This window comes from Netta rufina (assembly GCF_964035555.1).
Source record: "Netta rufina genome assembly, chromosome: 3".
Lineage (NCBI taxonomy): Eukaryota > Metazoa > Chordata > Aves > Anseriformes > Anatidae > Netta > Netta rufina.
Window position 1 is genome coordinate 44,837,393 of NC_140125.1, and position 20,462 is coordinate 44,857,854.

The window sequence follows — 20,462 nt, forward strand, 5'->3', positions numbered from 1 at the left end:
TTCTTGGATTGAAAGAAATTTTACATTGCCTAAACATGATGATAACTCAAAGCTCAAGGAAATAAAGCAGGTTGCTCTTTTCAAGAAAGAGAGAGGGAACAAATATATTTTACTACAATATAAAAGGGAGAGGTGATTTTTGACAGTTCTAACAATGAAACAAGGTGAGGGTTGAAATTTAAAACTTAGCAGAGAAATTTGAGTATTTTGGTGATAAATCCTTTTGATTTACTGGGCTTAATAGCCTTCGAAAGTCATGTTTTGTGCATACATGGTACATTTTTAGCAAAAGCTATTTTATAAACAACCCTCACCTAAGCTCCAAAGGGAAAGATAAGGTGTGTTGCTCAGGCATGCATGGAAGATTAGTGGTTTCATCAATAATTTATGGAGGGTCCATAGAGTATGCTGCAACTGTCTGCAGAAGCCCTGTCTTACTCTCCTTGCTTTCTGGTGCGTACGTGGATCAGAAATTATATCTAGCAGGCCAGAAGCACAGAACTGTGCTGTCTTTTTAAAAAAATCAAATGCTGAGCTCTCTAATGCACTTTTTTTTTTTTTTTTTTTTTTTTTCCCAGTTGAAAACCACACCTGTTTGGAAAGCACTTTTTGAAGGACTGACCTCATGCACACACTTCATAGTAAGAGCAGATCCAGTAAGGCAGAGCCCCACATGAGCTCTGTTAAAGGCTGGAGTCATTAAGCCAATGCCCTATGACAGTCTGTGTGTCCCATAGTGTAATTCACATCCAGCTTTTGATCAAGATGGGAATGGAACCTAGAGAGGACCTGGGACTGGGAGTGTGATAGCACCTGGAATCTCTTTATTTAGCTAGTTATTTCTATTATAACACACTACAGAATCAATAAGTTGTGATAGCATGATCACTCGTTACTATGTAAATAACACATCAAAACTTGCCCGCATTTCTACCACCTACAACCCTTTTTGCCACAAATATTTTTGTCTCTTATCTTATTTGATCAATTAGCTTAGTAAAGATAAAAGCTTTTTTTCAGAGAAACCCATGCTGTAGCAATGCATGAAGGAGATGACTAGAGAACAGGATCCCACCCAGGCTGGCTCGTAGTTTGGTATCTTGCACAGTTTTCACTTTACCATGACTATCCTTGATTTCCAAGTTCACCTTCTTGAACCCTTCCTGGAAGGATGCTTCAGCTGCAAACACAGGTGCCTGCCTGGCTGAGTGAATGGATACTGCCATATGCTATTTGCTCTACAGGCTACATCATGGTCTACTCTTTCTGTGGCAACTCAAGTTGGAGGCTTATCCAGCTGCAGAATTCACTCATTTGCTTCATCTTCAGCTTGTAAATTTACCTTTCCAATATAAAACTAGAGTGATAATATTACTAAATAGTAAAAACGTTAAGCATTGATTTTTTTTTTTATATTTAGTGGTTAGTTAATAACCTTATCAATATTATAAATAAATGAATAACTTCTAGAATAACATCATAAAATAAGTAAAAATCAAGGTTGCCCTAACATAATGAATATTCTTGGAGGTACAATGTATAGCCTGTAACTGGGTAGGAGAGCAAGAATACCCCAAAACAGTTCTTCAAATTGTCTGTCCACCTACCAATATTTTCCTTTTGTCTGCTGAAACAATTTCTGGTTTTTAGCCCTTTTTTCTAAGACACCTTCTGAAACCACCAGGAAATAAAGTATCCCATCTGTTAACTGCCAGGATGCTTTGATTGCTATTACCTAAACAGGCTTCAATCTGTCAACAGTCTATGCTAAACCTACTCATATGAGATTATCTCTTTTTTTTTTCCTCTTTTGTGCAGTAACTTATCAGACAATTATAATTCTATTGAAATTGGTTCTCCTTGCAAAGCACTGTAGGCTAATGAATTATACTTAGACCAACACTGTTGTATTTCATCAGATACCAAACTGATTAATTTATATTTTAGTCAAAAGCATCCATCTTGGTTTCATTTTTTAGGGGATTCGACTTCTCTGCAGAGAAAAGAAAAAGAAGCTGAAAAAGCAAAATATGCTCTGTACAGGGTGATTTGGATTGCTTAAGGATCTGAAATGGAATCACATCTTCCCACAAAAAAAGGAATAATGTTAGTTATAGAGCATGGCAGATGGCTGTTTGTCACCATTAGATTTGGAGTGTTTACCCACTTTGTTTAATCAATGTAGCCATGAGTGAGACCAGCTCCCAGTTGCCTCCTGGAAAAGAAGTCTTTCAGAAGTCAAAATCTGATCATAGAAGGGAGCAATACTGAAAATGAGGGAAGGGAGAGGGTGAAAGAGAGAGAGACTATTTTCATTAACCAGAATAATTGTTAATCTAAAAAATACTTTCTGCTTGACATTTCGCCCTGTAGGAGAAAATTCATTTTTCCATGCAAAGGCTGAAAGTTCAACCATCACAATACACATAGGCTTTGCTCTTGATGATAACTGAACATCTGCAGCAGTGGATGAAATGCACAAATACTTTCCTGGCTCTCAAGATCTGGCCCATCAAATGATCCTTTCAGAGCACATCAATGACTGTTAGCTCGACACATTATGAATTTCTATTCCGAGATACACCAACAGAAGCTACCAATTCCAGAAGCTGTAGTCTCAACGAGCTTGCAATGTTGTTAGAAATAGGATATTTAAAAGATATCTGGAAAAAATGTTCATCAGCCTCCATCAGAAATTGTTTATTCACTTGCCAGTAGTTCTCCAAGTACACATTGAGGATTTGAAAGAGGAACATTTCCAAGGCACATTGTCAAGATAAAAATCTGATTTCTTGATACTGCAAAAAGGAGAAAATGATCAACTGAAATGCATTTATTAGAAGTCCCCTCTATGTGTTGCTGAAAATTGCTTAAAGTTACAGAAATATTCACCATGTTGTGTGTTAAATCACACTGTCTTCACCCAGACATTGGTTGGGGGACCTGACCTGATCCAGGGAATAAGCACTGCGCACTTGAAGTTGGAGCACCAAGTTTCTCAGAGAAATCCTTTTTCCCTCTTTTTTTTTTTTTTTTTTTTTTTTTCCTTGCAACTCACATCCCTGTGCCTGTAGTGTCCTGGTAGACTTTCTATCCCTTTTTCCCACGTCCTCTCCATCATCACGTAGGTAAAACCACACGGGGGCACAGGCTGTGTATCCATTCTGTCATCTTCCTTACACAGAAAGACCAGGTCTGGGGACAAAGCACCGCCCACTGGAAGTTGGAGCAACAAGTTTCTCACCAAACCTCTTTTCCCATTTTTTTTTCTTTTTCCCTTGCAACTCATGTTCCTGTGCCTGTAGTGTCCCAGTAGATTTTCCATCCCTTCTTCTCATGTCCTCTTCATGGAGACATTGGTAAAACCACAGGGTGGCACGGGCTGTGTACCCACTCTGTCATATTCCTTGAACAGAAGGATGCTTTCCCTAACACCTGATACAGACACTGGTTTGTGCAGTAAGATGCTGGGCTACAAAGAGGGTGGTCCTGGCCTACAAAGTGGTTCTTTTCAAGCCAGGGACCATTTCAGCAGCTTCCAAGCTAAAGAAACAGTTGACTGCTCTGTCATAAGGTGTTCCTGGTGAAAAATTTCAGGGACCACACCTGGGGACCACACCTGGGGACCATACAGCCCACAGTGAGGTGTTCCTCTAGATCCGGAAGTTTGAAGATGGCTGGAAAAGCCACCTGAGTGGTTAGAAAGCTACCTGGTAGAGAAGGACCTGGGAGTATCGATGGATAGTCAGCTGAAGACGAGTCAGCAGTGTGCTCAGGTGGCCAAGAAAGCCAACAGCATCCTGGCTTGTAGAAGAAACAGTGTGGCCAGCAGGGCTAGGGAGGTGATTGTCCCCCTGTACTCGGCTCTGGTGAGGCCACACCTTGAGTACTGTGTTCAGTTTTGGGCCCCTCACTACAAGAAAGATAGCGAGGGGCTCCAGTGAATCCAGAGAAGGGCAATGAAGCTGGTGAGGGATCTGGAGAACAAGTCCTACGAGGAGCAGCTGAGGGAGAAGAGGAGGCTCAGGGGCAACCTTATCACACTTTATAGGTATCTTAAAGGAGGCTGTGGCGAGGTGGGGGTTGGTCTGTTCTCCCATGTGCCTGGCGACAGGATGATGAGGAATGGGCTAAAGTTGCACCAAGAGAGGTTTAGGTTGGATATTAGGAAGAACTTCTTTAGTGGAAGTGTTGTTAGACATTGGAATAGGCTGCCCATGGAAGTGGTGGAGTCACCATCCCAGGAGGTCTTTAAAAGCCATTTAGATTTAAAGCTTAGTGATATGGTTTAGTGGAGGACTTGTTATTGTTAGGTCAGAGGTTGGACTAGATGATCTCTTCTAACCTAGGTGATTCTGTGATTCTGTGATTTTGTGATTCTATGAAAATGGGATGGAAAATCTACCTCGACCTTAGAGGCATGGGTATGTGAGTTGCAAAAGAAAACAATTGGGAAAAAGGGGTTCTCTGAAAACCTTGCTGCTCCAACTTCCAGCAGGCAGTCATTTAGACACAGAAATGAAGATTCTGACCAGGACTAGAGGGGCCCTGCCTCCAACCAGAGGGAGGAAATGGACAATCGAGTTTATTGGACTGTGTGGATTCGATGGCCTGGCATGTCAGATGCAGAGAAATATAAGGATTTAGTAGACACCGGTGCACAGTGTACTGTAATGCCATCAAGCTATAAAGGGCCAGAACCCATCTGTATTTATGGCGTGATGGGGAGATCCCAGCAGTTAACTGCATTGGAGGCTGAAGTGAGTCTAACTGGGAATGAGTGGCAAAAGCACCTTATATCTGACTGGCCCAGATGCTCTGTGCATCCTTTGCATAGAATATCTTAGAAGAGGATATTTCAAGGACCCAAAAGGGTTCTGGTGGGCTTTTGGCATAACTGCCTTAGAGACAGAGGGCATTAAACAATTATCTACCTTGCCCAGTCTCTTGGAGGACCCTTCTGTTGTGGGGTTGCTGAGGGTCAAAGAACAGCAGGTGCCAGTCGCTACCACAACTGTGCACCAGCGGCAATATCGCACTAACCAAGACTCCCTGATTCCCATCCATAAACTAATTCGTCAACTGGAGAGGCAAGCTGTGATCAGCAAGACTCATTCACCTTTCAATAGTTCCATATGGCCAGTGCAAAAATCCAATGGTGAGTGGAGGCTAACGGTGGACTATCATGGTGTGAACAAAGCCACGCCACCACTGAGTGCTGCAGTGCCGGACATGCTGGAACTCCAGTACAAACTGGAATCGAAGGCAGCCAAGTTGTATGCCACAATTGATATTGCTAATGCATTTTTCTCCATCCTTCTAGCAGCAGAGTGCAGGCCACAGTTTGCTTTCACTTGGAGGGGAGTCCAGTACACCTAGAATCAGTTGCTCCAGGGGTGGAAAGACAGCCCTACCACTTGCCATGGAGAGATCCAGTCTGTGCTGGAGCAGGGGGAAGCTCCTGAACACCTGCAGTACATCAATGACATTATTGTGTGGGGTGACATAACACCACAGGCCATCAAGGTAGAGATGCAACATACAGATGGGCTCATGATCGAGGGGTGGACCTGACCATGGACACTATAGCACAGGTTATTCATGATTGTGAAACATGCTGCAGTCAAGCAAGCCAAACGGTCAAAGCCTCTTTGGTATGGAGGACGATGGCTGAAATATAAATATGGAGAGGCCTGGCAGATTGATTACACCACACTCCCTCAAACTCGCAATGGCAAGCGCCACGTACTTACAATGGTGGAAGCAACCACCGGATGGCTGGAAACATATCCTGTGCCTCATGCCACCGCCCGGAACACTATCCTGGGCCTTGAAAAGCAAGTCCTATGGCAACATGGCACCCCAGAAAGAATAGAGTCAGACAATGGGACTCATTTCCGAAACAACCTTATAGACACTTGGGCCAAAGAACATGGTATTGAGTGTGTGTATCACATGCCCTGTCATGCACCAGCCTCCAGGAACATAGAATGATACAATGGACTGTTAAAGACTACACTGAAAGCAATAGGTGCTGGGACATTCAAAAAATACGCATTTGGCAAAGGCTGCCTGGTTAGTCAATACTAGGGGATCTGCCAAACAAACTGGACCTGCCCAGTCAAACCTGTTACATACTGTAGAAGGGGATAAAGTTCCTGCAGTGCATGTAAGAAACGTGCTGGGTAAAATAGTCTGGGCTACTTCTGCCTCAGGAAAAGGCAAACCTATTCGTGGGATTGCTTTTGCTCAGGGACCTGGATGCACTTAGTGGGTAATGCAAAAGAATGGAGAGGTCCAGTGTGTACCTCAAGGGGATTTAATACTGGGTGAGAATAGCCATGAGTTGAATTGTATTATATTAATTATTAGATAATACTGTATGTCATTGCTGCCATGATTGCTATATACCATAGACGAAAATAGTGATTAATTAGAATGTATTGGAAAGAGTGTAACCTGAGCATGGCATAAACGGTATGGAATAAGTGCTGGATATATGGCCTGGTTTCAGTTAGGGTAGAGTTAATTTTCCTCCTAGTAGCTGTTAGGGTGCTATGTTTTGGATTAGGATGAAAAGAGTGCTGATAATATGCTGATGTTTTAATTGTTGCAGAGCAGTGCTTATACCAAGGCAAGGACTTTTCAGCTTCTCACTCTGTCCTGCCAGCAGGCAGGCTGGTGGTGCAGCAGGGGCTGGGAGGGGACAAACCCAGGAAAGCTGACCCAAACTGGCCAGAGGGGTATTCTGTACCATATGGGGTCATGCTGAGCAATATATATGGGGGTGGCTAGCCGGAGTGGGGGGGGTGGCTGCTTGGGGATAGGCTGGGCATCGGTCAACAGGTAGTGAGCAATTACATTGTGCATCACTTGTTCCGTACACATTATTGTTATTGTTATTAATAATAATAATAATATTCTCCTGTCTTACTAAACTGTCTTTATCTCAACTCACAAGCTTCACATTCCCGTTTCTCTCCCCCATTCCAGAGAGGGGGGAGGGAGGGCGAGCGAAAGGTTGTGTGGTGTTTAGTTGCCGGCCAGGTTAAACCACAACGAAACAGCAGAATGTTCAGGGAACAGTTCATAGACACTGCTGTAAATCTGACAGTGCTTCACATCCTGGCCTGCTCACTTTCAGATGGGAAAACACAGTGAATAAAGAAAGGCACCAGATCTCCATTAAATTCTGAAGTGACATTGATATTTGCTAAACACTTTACTATTAGGCTTTCAAAATCGCTCTGTAAGAGAGAGAGTGAAGTAAAAAAGTAAAGAGAAAGAAGGGAAAGCTTTCTGAATGCCAATTTAGTTACTGAAGCTTAAAATAAATATTATGCAAAATATTCTAGCTGCATGCTGTAAAGCCACTCATTTGTTCAGTACATTACCCACTTACTCTTCCTCACGTGGGTCACCTGCCTTTTCAAAGCTCTTAATGCGTAAAATTAATCCCTGGAGGAGATTACACAAATAAGCTATGGAAATACAGCAATGATCTCCTGATTTACACAACATTTGCATCTTTCTTCATTTTCTTCATTGTAAACAACTGTTGCTTGCTTCTCTGGGAAGACTGCCATCATTGATGAGAGCCTCTTTCATAGTCCCTAGGCTGAAGACACACTGGCTCTCTGGATTTTACTGATACACAGCCCTGAATCAGCCTCCTTGATCTCATTTGGCCTATCCATCTCATCAGGATGAGCAAGAATTTTTGTCACTGATTTAACTAAGCATAGATTTGCAGACTACATCTTCCTTGTAAGGTCCCCCTGACTGATTTCTGGATTTTACGTGTCTTTTCCCACAGTGGCTTATCATTTTTGCCAAATTATTTTCCCCTACATGTTCAAAATATAGAATCTAAATTAAAAATTAATTTAGATTAATTTAGATACACTGACTGGCATCTATTTGGGAAGTGATAAGGAATAAGCACATTATCTTTAACTGACTTTACAAACATACATTTATGTCAATAAAAAAAAATATAGGGGGGGGGTAGCTATTACTCTTAGAAGAAAATCATTGCATGGCTTTATTTTCATTCTAGTCATTCTCATTTCTGGATTGCTGCACTTATGAAGGAAATATTCTCTTCTGACCACAATTTCTTACACACTGAAGAGAGGAAATCATGTTGCTCTGTAGACGAAGACTTCACAAGCTTATCCTTCTCACAGGTAAGGACTGAATAACCACCAGGCCACCAAGAAATGTCACGGGCATGCTGTTATCCTCGTGATGAAGCTATAGTCCCTGTTGCTTCTCTCCTTTATCCACCTGCCCTTGTGGGTCTCTGATTTCCTAACACTTAACCTACGCCATTGCCTTCCAGATAGAAATCAATATCTAGTACATCATATGTACTAAAGTCTCAGTTACTGCTACTAGGTGTCTTCTCTGGCCTCTGCCTTCTTCAGGAAAACTTCTCAACCTCTTATGTATCCTGGCCATCTTCAACAACATCAATATCTACTAACAAGATGGTACCTCAGGCAAATACTGCCAGAAGTATGCCCTGCTCCCAAAGACCATTACTCTTAGCAGTATTTAAAGATTGGTATGTAAATTACATTTCTCTAGAGCCTTGAACTTGTTAGTAGAATAGACATTGGCTGCAGGCAGCTGCAGCACAAGTCAAACCAATTTATTTAGTGTAGATTAATAATTTGATACAATTATTTTCTAAGGACACTTACTAGGGTTATTTTAGAATGTTCAGTCATTTCACAGTCTTAAATGTGCTCTATGATGAATGTAGCTGGATTTATACTTCTAAGTCAGTTTTGTTTCATTTCAGCTTCTAAGCAGATGCTCTACAAAGATGAACAGAGGTCAAATCATCAGCTGTTGGCTGTAATGCTGTCCCCTTTCTGCTAGTTCAGTGAGCTCAAATCCCATAAATCTTCTTGATCTTGAAATACACAAAAGCAGATTGGAAACTTAAAAGAAAAACCTGAGCATTTAGCTGCCTCAGAAATGTCTTTCCAAATATGCATTCTGCAAGATTTACCTTGCAAAGCTTGTTAACAGATCTGTTCAGTAATGGGCATCTTCTGACTGGTGATTAAGTAAAGTGACATTGATTCCACTGAGAGAGAATAAGTAAAGGCTACCGATAAAATATCTGAGCCTGTATTTGCACTTCTTCAGAAATGAGGGCATATACCTGAATTTATACAATTGTGGAAAATATACTCATGTTTTAAGGTACATCTGGCTACTCCGTCATCACATAAACATTCAATACCATTTGCAATATCCATGGTATTGCAATCGATGGTTGCTTGTTCACAAGGAAATGTGTTTGTGGCAGGCATTAGGTGATATAAACCAACAGGTTAGGCCTGATAACCTGGGGCTCTAACTGTCTGTTTCAATAATATTCATCCCTATTAGCCTTTTCTGGCCTTAAGATGTATGCTGATCATGTTTAGGAAGCTCCTTACTTGTTTGTGCTTGTGTCTGCAGTTTTCCAGCTCATCCATCTCATGCACAGACTTAGAAGAAGCCCAGAGATGCAGGCTCACCACGGCAGGCCTGCACTCTGCCGAGACACAGCCTGCACTCAGACAGCCACCAACAAGACCCATCTTATCAGTGCTGCTTTCTCCTTCAGAAGGGCTCTGCCATATTAGCTCAGGAAGGATCTTCAGATGCAGCAGAGGGCTGGCTGCTGGCTGGAGAGTTTTTTCCAGCAGTGCCAGCCAGCTCCAAGTGACTGGATGTATGCCCATCATGTTAATTAAGAGATCGCTGCTGTTACTGGGTGACAAGTATGTGTCAGATTGCTCGACAGAGTGCCAGACGCTGTGCCCAGATGCCACATGAATGTCTTGTAACAAGACAGGAGATGGGCCACGTCTGGGGGCCCTCCATGGGAAGCATTCTCCTTTGGCATGAGTGTGGAGTCTCCCTTTTGTGAAGGCCCTGCTGAGGAGGGTTTCAGATGTCTCCAGCACTATCTTAACTTTTTCTGCATTGACTCAGAAGCAAAACTCATTCCATTGATTAATGCTGAATGCACAGTTCACCCATCCATCTTTTTTTTCTGTCTCTTATTTTAGTTTTCCTATTGATCTCTGCCACCACAAGAAAATCTGTGAGATGTGGGCACAATATAATGAAGCTGGAAGAAGTGACATTTCTTTGTCCCTGAAGGCATTCTCAGCAACCTGCAAAAGTTAAAAAAGGATGCCACATTCTAAAATCAGTTTATGTTTCAGTTCATGTTATGACACACACAGTCAATGTATAAGGCTAATCGAGATGCCTTTCCAGGATGACTCAACGCCCAGGAATCCCTGTGAAAGAGGTGGAGGACATGGGACATTTACAGCAGGAAAGGTGACCTGTTGGAGGAGACGTGTTGGAGGAAGAGACCAAAAGACAAAGGGTCCCACCCAGAGCGAAGGAAATGAAATAAGACTGTTAATGTTAAGGTAGATCAAAAGTCTCTCTTGCCCACATCCTCTCCCTGTCAAGGTCTATACGCAGACACTTAGAAGAAAAGCCTAATGGGACAGTGCCCTGATGCTACCAGTTAGCCCTTAGCCTTGAGCTCTCATCTGCTTAGCAACTTTCAGAGATGGATATTGTAACTATATCATCTCTGTCTAATGGCTTGGTAGGCTTTATTTCCAATGATTTTTCTAAATTTTTTTTTGAGCAGACTCATTCTTCTGGCTTTCTCAACACCCTTTACAACATGCTGTGGCAATGAATTCCAGCTTAAGAGCAGTACGTAAAAACCCTTTGTTTATAACCTGTCACTTGATCGTTTCATTGCATGTCCCTCCATTCTCTCATTGTGTGAAGCAGTCAGTAATTATTCCTCATTCATTTTCTCTGTGGTGTTCATGATTTTATACTTTTTCTACCTTTTCTAGTTTTATGTTTTAATGTTTGATTAATCAAAACCACGTGAAGTTTTCGATGTGTGAGCTTGTTGCAGATTTTTGCAATGGCCTACTCTTTTTTTTTTTCTCCCCCCCCCCCCCCCGCCGTATTCCTTTCTCATTAGTTTTTAACTTTTCATTTTCCTTCTTCACCAATGCTGAAAATTGAATGGATGTTTTCAAGAATTACCTAGAAAAATCCAGGTTCTCTTTCATGAATAATAATTGCTTTATGGAACATAACGAGATGCAGAACTTCAGAACTGAGGTGTTTTTATCTAATGTAAAAACAGAAATAAAAACTTGGAAAAGAAAACAAGGATGCGTATATTTGTAAGAAGATGAATGATACAGACTCTTTTTCCTTAGCTCATTTTCAGAAACAAACAAACAAACAAACAAAACAAAACAAAACAAAACAACAACAAAAAAAAACAGGTAGCTGAATGAAAGAAAGCTACAGAGAAGCAAATTACACTGTCAGAGATAAGAGATGATCAAGATGTGGACCATACAACCCTACTCGTCACATTCAGATGAAGCAGGCATTATCGATGAGGAATAACAACATATAGTGCAATTCCTGGTGAAGACAGATGGTAAACTTGTGATGATGATGGAAACTCAGTGGAAACGGGAGGAGAAGAAAAGGTTAGAGAAGAAATGATCTAGCTGTTTGGCACACAAGTGCACCAGGGACCACCCATCAGAGGGGCCCAGGTGCAGTGTAGGAAGACAAGGGAAGCAAGAGGTGAGTGTTGGCCAGCAGGATAAACAGTCTCATTCTAGCCATCGTACTGCTGCCTGTACTAACTGCAAAATACCAATGAAGAGAAATACAAAACTAGAAGACTAGTCCCAAGTTCCTTTTCTGGTATTTTTCAAATTGTGAGAAGGTGAGATGAATGAGAATATATATATACACACACACACACATATATATATAATTTTCCACACATCTAGTGACAGCAAGTAGTTTACTTTTAATGTATTGGCTCTGTTAATGAGTTACATATGAATTTACAGCCATTATTGCCTTAAGAGGTTTCCAGCAGTTCTGTCCTACAATATTTCATGTGAAAATTCATGTGCTCCAAGCATTATTACTCTTTATTGCACGTAAGGGATTGTAGTGCACATATGTTGGCTTTATCCTAGCAAAATAGTTTAATTGTTTCAGTCTCTTGCAAGGAGATGACCATCAGTGAAAGTGATTTTTACACTTCTCTGTTGACTCCATGAATATCTAGATAGTTAAATTAACCTGATTATCTCCAAAGTAATATAAAATGTTAACTCACTTGACTAGGAATAAGATGGAGACCAGACAATTTCTCCATATGCACAGTTTAAAATCTGTTTAATAATGGTAACAGGCAGCTTCTTCCAAACAAAAATAAACACTACAGTGATATCCACAAATGATGCAGAATTTCAGCAAGCTTCCCCAGGGAGTGGAGAGTATCTGATTTGTCCCATCACCTCACTAGAGGTATCAGAGATATCAGAGGTATCAGAGATATTTGGTATCTCTGATGGGGTGTTCCCTGGACACCAGAGACAGAAAATCCTAGGAGAGGAACCTATTGTGCCTTTCTGGCAATTTTCTGTCTTCCCGGTGAGAACAACAAGGACAACCCAGTGCGCCTCGCTGACCAAGCACTGAGGAACACCAGCACTGCTCCACCACAGCAGTCCATCTGGCTGACCATGGCTGGGAGCTTCTCAGGCTGCAGCAGAGCTGCTCTCAGGACACTGATTGGAGGACTGGGCTGGTGTGTGTTCAGCTCTGCTGGTGCTGAGGCAACCAAAAAAGATGTTGGGTACAGGCTAAAGCATCCAACAAGCCTGGGTGTTTCACCTTCTCTTTCACAGTGCCCTGCCACCACGCTAGAGGTGGCATCTTCAGACCCACATATATATTGCTGTGCTGGATGTGTCTGGGCTAGCCTCCACATTTAACTAATGCCATAGACAACGCTTCTGATACCTGGGAGCACTAGTCACATGCACATTAACTGGCTGTGAAACAGAAGAAAAAATCTGCCTCCATCTCCTCTGATGCCTGGGGTCAGACTGTCTGTGTCTAGAACAAGCAGCTGTTTCCGCTTGCAAAAGCTCCACTACATGAACAGAGACCCTGGAGAAATTATGAAGTCTCCTGAGCCTCCACAGATTGCAATGCATAAAATAAAATGCTAGGGGAAGACTGAAGTTCAGGGTCTTCTTTTCCTCATGACAGCTCTGTTTCCACTTCGCTTGCTATTTGAATTCATGCCTTGGCTACTTTTAAAATCACCTCTTGCACAGCAACCTCTTCTCATATTCTGATTTCATTCATCCCCTGAGGTAAAGAAAAGCTGGTGGCTGCTGGTTTAGGAACCCACAACCCTAACTGATATCCCTGAAAGAGAGGAATTTGCCTTTTTATTCCACGTGGATGCGCTGGGAAATCACAGTAGATTTCCTGGGAAGTCATGTCAAAGACTTCATATATGAAATCACGTAATCTGGAACTGCTTTTTGGTGTGACCAAAGTCTCTTCTACACCAACCCAGGGAAAAAATATCAAATCATACAAGAACTGTATTAATTTTATTTGGCATACTGACAGCTCTGACTTCATGTATGGAATTGAATAGGTATTTACTTCACAGATCCAAAAGGTATGGGCCAAATGATCACTGCTGTTAGTCCACTGAAGTAAATGGAATTAAAGGAGGGTGAATCATTTGTGAGAGCCTAACATAATTCATTAATTTGAAATATTTTTTTTCATCTATTTGGTTGCAATGGTCAATATATTGTGGACAGGCTTTTTCAATTTGGGAAAATGCGATAAGGTCTGGAGTAACTCTATGCAGTGATTCCAGATGATGGCGTAGAAACGAACACAAACTTTTCTGGCTGCTGAAACAGGAGTCTTATTAGGCTTATTAGGCTGAGAGGAGGGATTAAAGGACCATCAGAGCATGGTAAGAATTATAATCTGTGCAATGTAGGACAGTTAGAGAAACAGTCTGCCCTGGGATTGCCTCTGGGTTTACAAATGATAACTGAGGAATGGTAAAGCTAAAATGGCAAGGTTTGCAACTTGAAGGAAAAGCTCTGGACTATTAATCACAGGTGTCAGAGGGACAGGATTAAGCGCAGAGACAGCTGCTAAATGTGGGACTCATCCTACTTTAGTTTCCTCGTCCTGCCCAAAAAGCAAGAGACGATCAGGCAGCTCAGCTGAGATAGTCTGCATTTACTGCACTGTAGTCAGTCAGAAACAGAACTGCTTCCAGAGATTTTATACATCCTGCCTGAAGGAAAAAAAAAAAAAAAGACAAACAAACAACAACAACGACAACAAAAACAAATATATTATCCTTGGTCTTTGTAAAGAATTTAAAGAGTTTGTCTCTATGTGACTTATATCACCAGCTACCTTTTGTTTCACCTCCTAGCTGCGAGAAATGCACATCAATAAGGACAGAATGACATGAGGAGACCCCTGCAGGGGCTGGGTCAGATCATTAATTCTCAAAACACCCACTCCCCGTTTCTTTGCACAACTGCTTTGCTCTCTCCCCACTCCTTATTATCCCCCTGCACACCATCCAGCACCCTTCCATCCTAGCTGGTGATAACAGTGCAGAGCAGACAGACAGGAGCTGCCTGAGCAGAGTGGGAGGGAAGGAAAAACACCACTCCTCAGGCTTGCTCGCTGTGCAGGCTGAGTAATTTTTCAGATACAGAGACACACAAAAAAAAAAAGATAGTGGCGGCACAGGAGACTGATTGTGCTTGACGTCTCTTTTTCATGCCCTAAATATTGCTAGGGCTAGGGAGAAGGATTTTGTAGAATCAGAATAAAGTACTTAAACATATTTAAATTCACCTAAATTCTGTTTATTTATTTTTTGTTTGTTTGTTTTTTTGTTTGTTTTTTTTCTTTTTATTACTATTATTTTAGTTATATTTCATTTCAGTACAAAATGCAATCTCTTTTTAATACTTTGAATTGCCTGCCAAAAATATTCAATTTCTGACCGTTTTTTATCAGACATCCTTTCTGTGGATGTAGGGAGATTTTTGAAAAACTGCTTCCTTTAAATGCTGTCTTTACATTTGGGACCCTCAGCTGCTTGGGGGCCTTGGCTGGTGGCACAGAGGTCCCTTTTAGGCTGAAGCCATTTACAATAACCAAAGTTGTTACTATTTATTTTTAAAATAATTCGTGTATTTCTGACCTGTTTGACTTGCATATTTGTAATTTTGGAGTCTGGACTCAGACACATTTAATAATAAAGAGAGGTATAATAGCATATACCTACAGCTGTTTCTATCCCTCATCAACAATGGTGATGTTTTCCACATTCCAAAGGTTCCCATATGCCACACAAGAAAAAATCAGGTTTTTAGTCCCTGGAGCCACCTCACCTTCTCAGCTAGTCCATTTTTATTTTTTTAATGACTTTTACTTCTATTGAATCCCGTTTCCAATTTCACTACACCTAGACCCTTTCTTTTCTCTCCTTTTCTATGCCTATAATTGAAAATCAGAACTCCTTGCTTCTTCACTCAACTGCAAGAGAGCATGAAGGCTGAAGCTTAAAAGAATGGAAATTGAACTGCGAATAGATGGCTGTATATGGTCACTTTATTTAATAGAGTTTCAGCTTTTTAATAATCCACTGTGTGATTACAGAATTAAAGAGCAAGGAAAATCTGAAAAAAAAGCAAACAAAAATGATAGAGAACAATTACCAAAATGAAACAAACTAATGATGAATGATGCTTACTTTAAAACAATATTTTATTGAATTAGGAATAATTTGACCTATATTGGAAACTGAAGGAATTATAGTGATTGTACTGGGATAATGCCAGAAAGCAGCTTGACTGCATTATTAAGCTTGAATGAATCAGCTTCGACTATGAAATGCATTGCTAAGTAGACAAGGACAGTAACAAATTATAGAAAAGAAAGTGAGGGAAGAGAGAGGACACTTTGTCACTGCATGGTATGCGTGCAAGCATTGATCATCTGTCTTGATGAGGACAGTCCAGGGAGGTGGGGAAATACCTGCATTCTCAGAAAACTAAATCAAACCTTGGCACAAGGCCACCATGATCGCATCTGATGGTATTAAAGCACAGGTAGCAGCCTGCAGTTCAGTATACTTAGCAGAATACTGGGGCTGGATCGAGGTCTCTTCCAACCTAGAAAATTCTGTGATTCTGTGATTCTGTGAGGTCCTTTGGGAGAAGGCAGGTCCTTTTCACGTGCAGGGATAGTCTCGTGCTGTGTCTGTTTGCCATCTTGCCAACGAGGCAAGCAGATCAATGTAGGCATTATTTATTACAGGTGCTGATAACGCAAATATACTGATGTTCATAACACAAAATAGAGTAGCATAAGGTGCCAGGGTGAGAAGGGCAATTATAAATGGAGATTAATTCAATCTTGGTTACGGCTTTCCTATGTCTGTGATGCTAATGGAGTTGCTCGGTTGTAACTAAAATTAGATTTTAAGCCAAACAGTAAATGAAGACTACTTTGTGGTCTACAGCAGCAACGTAAGCCTGTCATGTGTGTGTCTGTGTTTTAAGGCAAATGTTCTCAGGTGCTAAACCAATAACCAAGGAAGAACACGCTCTCAGCAACCTCTTGCTTCTAGAAGACAGACGCATGTATGTAGATACATGCAAACCATGTGGACTAGTCCTGGGGGCGTTTAATGTGCCAGTTACCACAGCATGAGGAAGTGACCTGATGCCACCTTGGAACAGAAGGTGGTTGAATGACACAAACCAACCCTCTAATTGCACAGATGGGGACACTCAACATCACAGAAAATAACTTGTTATTAATGGGCTACATTTAGTCAGTGAGAGGTCTTTTGGAGGCACTAAGCAGCATGTCTACAGATACTACTATTTAATAGCAGAATTTGAGGCTGGTTTTCAAGCTTTCAGCTGCAGAAATATCTGCTGTTAATTTTTGCTGCAGGGTTAGAACAGCCTATAGATTTCACACTGGAATTTTTAGACCTTTATTGTATGTTTATATGCTACAGGCCCGTTCCCTTCTGTTAGGGATTCTCTCATGGGCTTGATTCACCATCTGTAATTTCCTTACGGTGCTGAACTTTAAGACATCAGTTTCTTTCACAATTTAAACATGCTTTTTATGCTTTTTTTGAAAAAGAAAGAGAGAAAGAGAGAGAAACAAATGAATATATTACTCAGTGTTTTGAAACTTGTTTCTGTCTAACTTACGCACTAGATGTAGATCAATTTTCCCAAACTTTTTTTAGGAAAAATAAAGCAAACAATTTCACATCTCTATAGACAAAGACATGAAGTCCCGTTTTTCTTGTTGTTGTTGTTTTGTTTTTAAGTAAATACAGAAGGAAATTTAGTTTGGGTCAATTGTTTTTTTGAGAAACTTTGAAGTATTTCTATCAAGTTATGAGAATTATCTTACTCAAACAACAGATTATCTTTCAACATGAAAAAAACAAAACTGACACAATTAAATACAGTGAAATTAAAGAGAGATGAAATTTTTTGTAATTGCTTTTGAAAAATTTTGATGCCAAAAAAATTGCCAGAACTGACACTTTCCTGTAAATGGATTTGACTTGAATGAATCAGCATTATTTCACAGGAAAACTCTGTGCTCAAAGTTACCCCAGTGTACCACAGATTCATTCTCAGAGAGAGTTTACTTCCATACCATCCCTTTCCTAAATGCATGAATTCTGACTGTTTGAAGAACTCCCTAAGGAGCTACTTGTTAAAGATGTTAAAGATATTTTTCTTATTTAATTCAGACCTTACAATTTTTATCACCTAATTGGGGTTGAGGTGGGGTGCTGAAATATGATCTCTCAGTTGAGATTTGACTTTTTATTTTTAAGCTGAAACAAAATGTATTTGGCTGTCTGAGTCCTTCACTATATGTAATTTAAAAGAAATAAGTTTAGAAATTAAACACATACTAAGCAATGAATAGAAAAGAACTTGCTTTTGTACATGGTTGAGTCCAAATATCTCTTTAAAAGCTGAAGCACTAGATTTATTTGGAAGGCAATTTGATTTGCTTTTTGAAAATAACAGTAGTTTTCAGAGCAAACATTCCTGTTCATGAAGGGCTGTTTGTTTATGTAATTAAGTCAGTTCAAATTTGGACAGATCATGAACGCTTCTCTGTGAAATGCCAGGCATGAAGATGGCTCCCTTTTTTGATGCAAAATGCCACAGCATGAAGGAAGACTAATCTTCAGGATCCCAGCCTCCGAAGGGCAAGAAGAACCAGAGCTTGTTCTTCCACTGACTCTGGTGAATCCAGGATCCCATCCTTGCCTGTAAAACTTGAAAAGCTGATTTTTTATTATTTTATTATTTTATTTTTCCCAGGTAAGTGCTGAGGTTAGTTTATGAACATTTATTAAACATTTAGAGTTCACCCAGTGGAGAGACTACTATAGTTAATGTTTTATTTAAAAGCTCCAGATTAGGGTTGCTGCAAGGGAAGATAATCTTCATGTGTGAGGAAAAGTGTTGGCCACGTCCCATAAGTGTACTGAACAGTGACACCTCTGGGGGTGATTAAATTATTTTTATCAGTTGAAGATGTGTCTCTTGTTTTGAATCAAATGTCTAAAAACAGTGAGTTTGGGATTTCTGATTTCTTACCTTTAATGTTCCTTATAATTTGCTGTAGTCTACATGCAAAATATCTGTTAAAGCACCAAAATTGTTCAGGATAGAGTAAAGAAAATATAATTCCTTCAGCTAGTTTAAAAAAATGTGTACCTGCCTTCAAGATGCAACACAGAGAGGCAAAGCTGGTTTCACCTCAGTTTGATGTTAGGCATGTCTGACATCCCTGTCAAAAGCACCTGTCATATTGCATTACTTTGGATTAAACTTTGGTCCTTCAACCTCTCCTTTAATTCCACCTGTTCAAGGAGTGCATGGAGAGAAACATCAGCTCACCAGGATTTCTGAGTTCTTTGCTTCTAAAGTACTCTGAGGACTGCAAACTGGGAAAGGAAACTGATCACCAGTCATGCTGATCTACAGATTTATGGGTTTAGTTTGTTTTTAACCTGGAGAAACAATAAAAGATGTTCATACCAGAAGCCTCTTCACAAACAAACAGACAAACAAACAAAAAACTCTGTAACAACTGTTTGGCATCTGTCTGAAAAGATACTGATATTATGAATGGATGAAAGGCATTGCAGCACTGGGTGCACAGCAGGTGCATTTGTACTGCATAACTTAAAGCAGTTTGTCAATAATTTCCTGCACGATGGAGATAATATTGGAAAATGTTAGAAGCAGTGTCACATTTGTCACCTGCACACAGAGGCAGCATGGACTTTTCTGCTACAAGCAAGAATTTGGAGCTGTTCCTCCCCATCAGTCTGCCAGTATGACTTACACTTCAGATAAGCTCAAGCACAGTAAAGAAAAAGCCTGACTGAGCACCCTCCTCTAACTGTGGTGCACAGACAATACGGCACACAACCTAACCCACAGCCCATAAGGGGGGAATGGTATCTTGGGGACTGGCTGAAAATATCTGTGCTGGTAAGTGGAGCTCTTGGTCCCGATGTCAGTGGGGATCCCAAAGTCTCCCCAGGCAAATTTGCTGTTGAAAACTGGGGCAAGGCATTTCAGAAAACAAATAACAACAAACTAAAATCAAACCAAACCAAAAACTTAGCTGTGTTCATGGTTGCAAAGTGAAGGCTGGGTCTGACTGTAGAAAAAGGCGAGTTCTGCACCAGTGGCAGAGCTTCTGAAGAGTGAGTTGTTCAGGCTGTCACCAAACAGCACTCCCAAAGAGCCCTCTGCAAGCCTCAGTGACAGGCACGGACCTATTTAGGGTGCTTTTCTGCCTCAGCCTTTTCCTCTCCCCCTGTTCCCCATTACCACGTCCCACAGAGTCCAAGCAAGCAGCAGCGTTTTTCTCCCTGGAGTCAGATGAAAACGGTTCCCATCCCTTGGTGGCCTCCATGCAGGTAGGAACATAAATTTTAAACAGATAAGGGAAACACACATGAGAATTGTGCCACTAAGAATTCGGGATTCACTATGTATAAAAGACTGAAATCATGAATAAGTGCTAATTGCTGAAATCTGGATGCTTTCTCACCTGTTTTGCTCTTTTATTGTACTCTTAGCAGATGTTACTGAAGGAATATTAACATCAAAAGTAAACACCATGGTGAAAATGTTTGATGGTTGTTACTGAGTGCCGCAATTGAAGTAGAAGCAGGGTGGCATTTATGACCTTTCTTTCACCATTTCCCTGTTGCTGATGTGATCATGGGCAAGCTGGAACGCAGGCTCCCTCCAAACACCAGGTCTCATTTTCATGCTGTGGGGTAACATAGCCCTGGCACAGGCTGCCCAGAGAGGCTGTGGGGTCTCCTCCTGGGAGATCTCCTAAAGCCACCTGGACATGGCCTTGTGCAGCCTGCTTTGGGTGTCCCTGCTGGAGCAGGGGTTCGGCCAGGTGGGCTCCAGAGGTCCCTGCTCACTTCA